The sequence below is a fragment of the Dipodomys spectabilis genome, unplaced genomic scaffold (assembly GCF_019054845.1).
Source record: "Dipodomys spectabilis isolate Male_0828 unplaced genomic scaffold, ASM1905484v1 ptg000069l, whole genome shotgun sequence".
NCBI lineage: Eukaryota > Metazoa > Chordata > Mammalia > Rodentia > Heteromyidae > Dipodomys > Dipodomys spectabilis.
Genome location: NW_024870746.1, coordinates 3,627,512 through 3,635,344, shown reverse-complemented (window position 1 = coordinate 3,635,344; position 7,833 = coordinate 3,627,512). Strand labels below are relative to the sequence as shown.

General features: G+C 40.2%; 1 pseudogene; it reads left to right on the top strand.

The window, feature by feature from the left end:
* The first annotated feature begins 4,181 nt into the window (after window positions 1–4,181).
* On the top strand, window positions 4,182–5,666 carry LOC122109232 (annotated as a pseudogene).
* Window positions 5,667–7,833: the final 2,167 nt, after the last annotated feature.

Here is a 7,833-nt window from a genome sequence, read left to right as displayed (position 1 = left end):
GGAAAAGGAGGCTTCTTATAGAATTTCTATAGAATTAGCCATTATACCTGAATGTTAGATGTACAATGCATAATCAGTCACAGCTGTAGAGCCTTAGAGAAGTTGTCTTCCTCATATGTAGGTTTCATGCAAACTGGGAAGCCTTCCTCCGCCTCCCACCTCTGCCATTCTGGAAGCTGGTGCCACAGGGCAGGCTTAAATGGTTAAACACATAGGTGGCTCCTCCCTCCAGCATTCCACATTCTCTTGTTCAGATCTCAACCTTATAGCTCTCACCCAATTACAAGAGAGTAGGAGAATTTGTGTTTCTCCTGTCCTTGGACTCCCATGGCAAAAAATCCCCCAATGTGACAAATGTCTGGCTTTCTATCTGCTATTTATTTCTAAAACCCCAGAGTGAGAACCTGCTGGAAATGAAGGCAAAGCCTTGTGCTTTTGAGGAACTTGTATAGGGTTTATGCTGTGTCTCAGTGTAACCAAGTTGTTAGTTCATGGACACTGTCAGTTTTCTGTGGCAGTAATAGGAAAAGATGATTGAGGGGACACCCAACCTCTTTATTAATGCAGACAAATGTGATATTCAGGGGGAATATATGCACATTGGATATATATATATATATATATATATGTATATATATATATATATATATATATACATTACAAACAAGAGTACAAAATCAAATTTATACATTTGTTTATGTAAAAAGGAAGAATTGCACCTCCACCTTCACGAATGTTAATTTAGGAAAACTATGATAACAGATGTATTGTCTGGGGTCTAAAATTGATGTTATGTTCAGATGTTGAGACATTACATTGACAGTAACAGGATTACTAACAAACCACTAGGTAGCTCGCATAATTTACCTATATAAACTCAATATAGAAAATGCTGCCTTTTTAGGATGATGTATATTTGGTGCTGGTTGAGGTTTGAATAAGGGCCTGCTGTTTTTTTTTGTTGTTGTTGTTGCTCTTGGGTGCTTGAACTCTGGGTCTGAGCGTTGTCCCTCAGCTCTTCAGTTTAAAGCTAGCACTCTACCACTTGAGCTACAGTGCCACTTCCAGGGCCTGTTGTTTTTAAGTTTTTCATTGCTCAAGTCTGGTTCTCCACCACTTGAGCCATAGTGCCACTTCTGGTGTTCTGTTGGTTAATAGGAAATAAGCGTCTCAGAGTGTCTTGGTCATGCTGGCTTTGAACTGCAGTCCAAAGGTATCAGCTTCCTTAGTAGCTAGGATTCCAAGCATAATCTATTGGTTCTTGGCTGGACAATATATTTTGATGAGGTCACAAATTTACCTTAAATATAGATAATGGTTTTCACTGCAATGCTGCCTTTGTCCTTGCTATCACCCAAGAAGTTAGCCTTTGGGTGGAAATTAATACTGCACAACTAAAATCTTAATTAAAGGCTCATCAGGAAGTCAAAATGCATTCCTGGGTACTCAAATGTTGCTTAAGAAAATGTTTAAAAAGCCCACCAGGTTTGTAGGTGGGATTCCATGCATGGAAATATTATTCACCAGAGTGCGTTACAGTCCTGAATGTCCTTCTGCAGTTGGGAATGCTGTGACAGATGAGATTATCCTGTCAATCTCCATAATCTCACATGCATGATGAGATACCTGTGGACGGATAGGTATTTTGGTGAATAAATATATGAATTAGAGTCAGTAGAAGGGCTTATTCATAGTTTTATATTCTGGTGTACTGGGAATGTCTGCAATGTGACCACTATGGCATTGGTGGGTGCCTGGAGCAGTCATAGGAGATGTGAGACCACAAATTCTCCAATTTACAAAAGAACCAGTGAATCTCAAGAAATGAGAAAGGATAAAGGGTGAGAAGGAGCAGAGATGAGTTTCAGGACACCTGGAATGGGGAGGGAAGGCTGGGTTGATCAGAATAAGAGACATGTAGAAGTCAGGATGGCCGAGCGGTCTAAGGCACTGCGTTCAGAATAAGAGACACGATTGAGTGTAGAGGCACAGTTATGTATAGAAACTGGGCAACCATACAACTTCTCCTTTGTAATTTTACAGCTAGATGAAGTGACCTCTGCATGAAGTGACCTTTGCATGTCACACACCCCTTGGAAGAGGAACAGCTGAGGAAGAGAGTTACATGGGGGCAGAACTTGTGAAAAGGAGGGTGGCTGGAAATGAGAGAGGAGGGAATGACTTGAGTTCAGAAGGGAGGGAAATGAAGGATGGAGTAGGAAGGTGAGGCTGAGAAAATAGAAATGTTTTCTTTTTTTTTTTTTCTTTATTTTATTTTATTTTATTTGTGAACATACTGTACAGAGGGGTTACAATTACATGGGCAGGATAATGCATACATTTCTTATCAAGCATTGCAGCGTCCTACTTTGTTTACCCTTCACCTCCCTTCTCAGCCTCCCCCCTCCCTCCCTACCCAATCCTCCCCCCCCACCCCACCGACATTGTAAAGCTCGTTTTTGACATGACAATTTGTACTTCTCATTGTTGCAACAAGTCCACCTGAATCCTTAAACGACTTGTTTTTCCCCATCTCCTCCACAAGTTATACTGACATCAAATATATTGAAATCATGGGTTATACTGTGGGGAAGGGACATACAAAGCAACAAAGAAATAATCTTATAAATGCGTTAGAAATACATGCATGAACGAAAAAAAACCTTAAAATACCTATCTAAGGGTTCATTTCCCTAACATCACATTATCTGACTTTTTCCGCTTGACTCGTACATATACTAGATATTGCAAATAAGGGAAACCATGGAACCTGTGTTTCTTTGTGCCTGGCTTACTTCACTTAATATAATTTTTTCCAAGTTTTTCCACTTCCTAACAAATAGAGAAATGTCAATCTTTCTAATGGAGGCATAGAATTCCATTGTGTATATATACCACATTTTCTTGCTCCATTCATCTACTGAAGAGCATCTGGGTTGGTTCCATATCTTAGCTATGGTAAAAAATGCTGTAATAAACAAAGTTGTGCAGGTAGCTTTAGTGTGGTCTTGTTTGTAAACATTTGGGTAAATGCCCAAAAGTGGGATTGCTGGGTCATAGGGGAGCTCTATGGGAAGTCTTTTGAGGAACCTCCATACTGCTTTCCAAAGTGGTTGAACAAGTTTACATTCCCACCAACAATGAAGTAAGGTTCCCTTCTGTCCACATCCCCTCCAGCATCTGTTGTTGTTAGAGTTCTTGATTTTTGCCATTCTAACTGGAGTGAGGTGGTATCTCAATGTTCTAGATCCTTATATATCACCCTGCACCAGAATCAACTCCAAATGTATCAAAGACCTCGAAGTCAAAGCAGACACTCTGAAAACATTACAGGATGGAATAGGAGAAACCCTAGGTCTCCTTGGTTCAGGCCGAAATTTTCTGAATAGGGACCCGGAAACACAACAAATCAAAGAAAGATTGGAAAAACGGGATTGCATAAAGTTGCAGAGCTTCTGCATGGCAAAGGACATAGCTAGCAAGATCAATAGAAATCCCACGGATTGGGAGATCTTTACTAGCCATACAACGGACAAGGGTCTCATATCTAAAATATACTTGGAACTCAAAAAATTAAATCCCCCAACAACAAATCCTCAAAGAAACAACTGCCCAATAAATAAGTGGGCTAAAGACTTAAAGAGAAACTTCTCTGAAGAGGAAAGAAGGATGGCCAATAGACACATGAAGAAATGCTCAACATCCCTAGCCATAAAATATAAAGGTTTTCTTATATTCAGTTGCTGTTGTAAACCATTGTTTGTTGGTGGGAGAAGGAAGACAGAAGAGAGTTGAGGCAGGGTAGCTTAGTTGCTAGCAGACATCAAAGATCAGCTTTGTTTAGAGAAGGAAACACACATCTGCTTATGCTATGCTGCTTTTAACTGCCACTGCTGGCTGCTCTCCTACCAGGAGGGAGGGTAGGGACATCTCTGTGGGCTGCTTAGTAGGGTAGATGGGAGTGGATTTGAGTGGGCTTTCCATGACGCTTTACAGTTAGTCCCAAGATGCTTATAATCTGCATCTTTTTGTCCAAGTCCAGTTGATTGTTTTTGAGCATGGTGCTAGAGAACCAAGGGCTTGGGGAGGGAAATTATTATTGATGAACTGGTTGTTATCCTTCTCTCTCTAGTAACTGGTTTGTTTTCTATCTTCTCTCTGTTTTGCTTACATTTTCACTTATGCTACTGGACATTCATCCATCCATAGTGATCCATGAACATACCACATTTCGTCTTATCCAGGTCTCTTACTATGCCTATGAATCCTGAGCACAAACTCTGGGGTCTGCTTGGCTGGATGAATTACAGACTCATCGTTGGGACAGTGAAACAGGAACAGCAATTTTCTTGCACACATGGTCCAAGGGAAACTTCAGTAATGAGGAGTTGACAGATCTGGCGCTGCTTTTCCGTGTGTATATGATTGGGTTAAGTCAAGAGATTCATACCTACTCCACATACTTGGGGCTTAGGTGTAAGTTTAACAAATTGGGGGAATTCTTCAGAGGGTTCTTGTAATTGAAACCCTTCTCTATTCCTTTGACGAAATTTCTCATCATCTCATCTCACAACAAAAGTCTACATGCCTCCATCTCTCGAGTTATATCTTGAACATTAATCAAAATTACCTAGATTTTTGCCACTTCAGCAGTCTTTTCTATTGTGCTTTGTTGTGTTTTCTTGTGATCTTCATCTGTGCCTTAATTTGGAGGTAGAGAATTGTCTTATCCTGTGCTTGACTCTCTTAAAACATAATCCTTTCTGCTATTTCTTCAATTTCTTTGACATTTGGAGTCATTATCTAGCTCTTGTGATGCTGACTCTATGCATCATGAGATTTGGGCTCCCATCTCTCTGAAGTTCCTAGTCTGTATTATGTCAGTCTCACCTCTTATTTTCCCTGAACTTTTCAATCTCCTTTTAATTCAAATTACTTGTTCTCCCTTGTTTCTGACTGTATGTATCTTTGGCTCATTCTCCTACCTATGTAAGACTCTTCTTTCCATTCTCCATTTCCAGAGAAGGTCCTTAAATTCTAATATTGCTTTCATATTTGTTATTTGAACTCTTTATCTCATTCTTTTCTTTCTGAAGATCCTGTTGAATTACAAGTGAGACTTGGCTGTGAGCTGTCCTCTAGAGAGAGCTCCAAAGGCTTCTTACAGGCAGCTTTAGATGGATCAGATTTTCTGAGTTTCCAAAACAGAACTTGGGTGCCATCTCTGGAGGGTGGGAAACAGGCCCAGAAGGCATGTGATCTCCTCAATCAGTATGAAGGCATCAAGGACACCGTGGAGAGCCTCCTGAGCAAAACCTGTCCCCAGTTTTTCTTGGGTATCCTGGATGCAGGAAAGATGTATCTTCAGAGACAAGGCCAGTTCAGCCCTTCCGTCTAAGGTGTTTTCTTCATGACTTCCCCTTCTCACCTTCCTGTTTGAACTCAGGACATGGTGGAGGACAAGAGGGAGTGAGGTTGCAGGGTGAGAATTCCCTAAGGGAGACAAAAGACATTAGGCAGATATCTATGCACTGAAGCCATGTGTTAGGTGCACATCTGTCCTCCTGTGACTCCCTCTTGTATTCTCTATAGTGAGGCCAGAGGCCTGGCTGTCAAGCTCCTCTATCCTTGGGTCTGGCAGACTAATGTTGGTTTGTGTTTGTTGAAAAATTAAACCTAACACTCAAGAAAGTATGTTGGTAGATTTTTTTCCCCCTAGTATTCCTTCCTAACACTGTGACATTTGAAACATTCATGCCTCTCTTTGAACGCTAACATAGCTGAGAAATTCTAGCATCCTAAAACTCTCTCCCCTTTTGGATGTATCTGTAAGGAAATAGCACAGGTAACCTCCTTTACACATTAATTTGTCAAATTGTATTAAACTTAAAGTAGATGCATCCTGAAATTTCCCATCAACAGTATGATTGATTTTGAAATTTTTATTATGTGTATTTGTATCATATAATGTGTTGTTAGAATGCACATATACACTGTGACATGACCAGAGCAAATGATTAGATCAGAGCCCTGACATATCCATACCTTTAATTTAGAATCCTGACAATAAAATTTGAAATCAGGAGGCTGGGAAGGTGTCTCAGTGGTGGAGTGCTTGCCTTGCATGCATGAGGCCCTGGGTTCAATTCCTCAGCACCACACAAGCAGAAAAAACCGGTAGTGGTGCTGTGGCTCAAGTGGTAGAACGCTAGCCTTGAGCTGAAGAGCTGAGGGACAGAGCCCAGGCTCAAAGTTCAGGCCCCACGACCCAACCACCCCCCCTAAAAAAATGATAAGGGTGTATGAGGCTTTCAGTTTTATTTTTCTTTCTGAGCATTATTATGGTTATTCTGGGTCTTCTGTGATTACTTCTGAATTTTAGATTTTTTCTACTCTTACTTAAAAGGGCCAGTTAGATTTTTATGAGGATATCAAATTAATCTGGAATATGTAAATTGTTTTTGTTCTAGGTAGAATATATGTGTTAACACTATCAAAATTTCCAGCCAATGATCATTGGATTTTTTTCCTATTTATTTTAACTTTCCAGATTAATGCATTGCAGTTTTCTATGTACTAGTTTTGAATATCCCTGGGTGTTTATTCCTAATTATTTTATTCTTTTTTATTTTTATTTTTTTGACCGGTCATGAGGCCTGAACCCTAGGCCTGGGCCCTGTCCCTCAGCTCTTCAGCTCAATGTTAGCGCTCTACCACTTAAATCACAGTGGCACTTCCGGCTTTTTCTGTTTATGTGGTGCTGAGGAATCTAACCCAGGGCCTCATGCATGCAAGGCAAGCGCTCTACCACTGAGCCACCTTCCCAGCTCTACTTTATTCTTTTCTATGCTCTTATAAGTAGGATTATGTCTTAATTTCCTTTTTGTAAATTTCCTTTTTGGTCAGTACTGGGCCTAGTGACTAGAGGCCTAGTCACTTTCCCTGAGCTCTTTTGCTCAAGGCTAGCTGTCTGCCATTTTGAGCCACAAGTCCACTTCCAGTTTTCTGGTGTCTAATTGTAGGTAAAGATCTCACAGTCTCCTCCTGCTCTGGCTGGCTTCAAACCATGAGCCTCAGACCTCAGCCTTCTGATTACAAGCATCAGTAACTGGCACTTAGTCTTAATTACCTTTTTCTTTCCTTTTCTTTTTGTGCTTGAACTCTAGGCCTGAGCTCTGTCCCTGAGCTTTTGTGCTCAAGGCTATCACTCTACCACTTGAGCCACAGGCCCATTTTCAGCTTTTCATGGTTAATTAGAGATAAGAGTCTTAGGGACCTTCCTGCCCACGTTGGCTTCCAACCATGATCCTCAGACCTCAGCCTCCTGAGTAGCTATGATTATGGGTATGAACCATCAGTGCCAGGCTTTACTTTCCCTTTTAATATGATTTGTTATTAGTCTGGACAAAGAGAACTGATTACTGTATGTTGATTTTTTTATTTTGCAATTTTTCTGAATTTGTTTTACTCATTATAGCAGGCACATGGAACTCATTCTGTTCTTTGTCTATCAGTTATACTTCACTCAAGTTGTTGAAAGATACAACTTAACTGTGCCATGAAGATTCTGAGCTAAAAATAAAGTGTATGAGTTCATGTCCAAGTTCAGGATCAGATTAGATCTTGAGTTGGGACAGAGCTGAAGTAGTTGTGTGTATATAGCAGTATTCAGTAAACACCAGTTGAGTACATGAATAGACGAATGCATGTATAAATCAGCATGCAAATTAAAAATATACTTGTTATAAAATAATAAACATGCTAAATGACATGAAAACATACTTGTCATATGGTTGACTATTATTACTTGATACATTTTTTATTTTTTTGTTT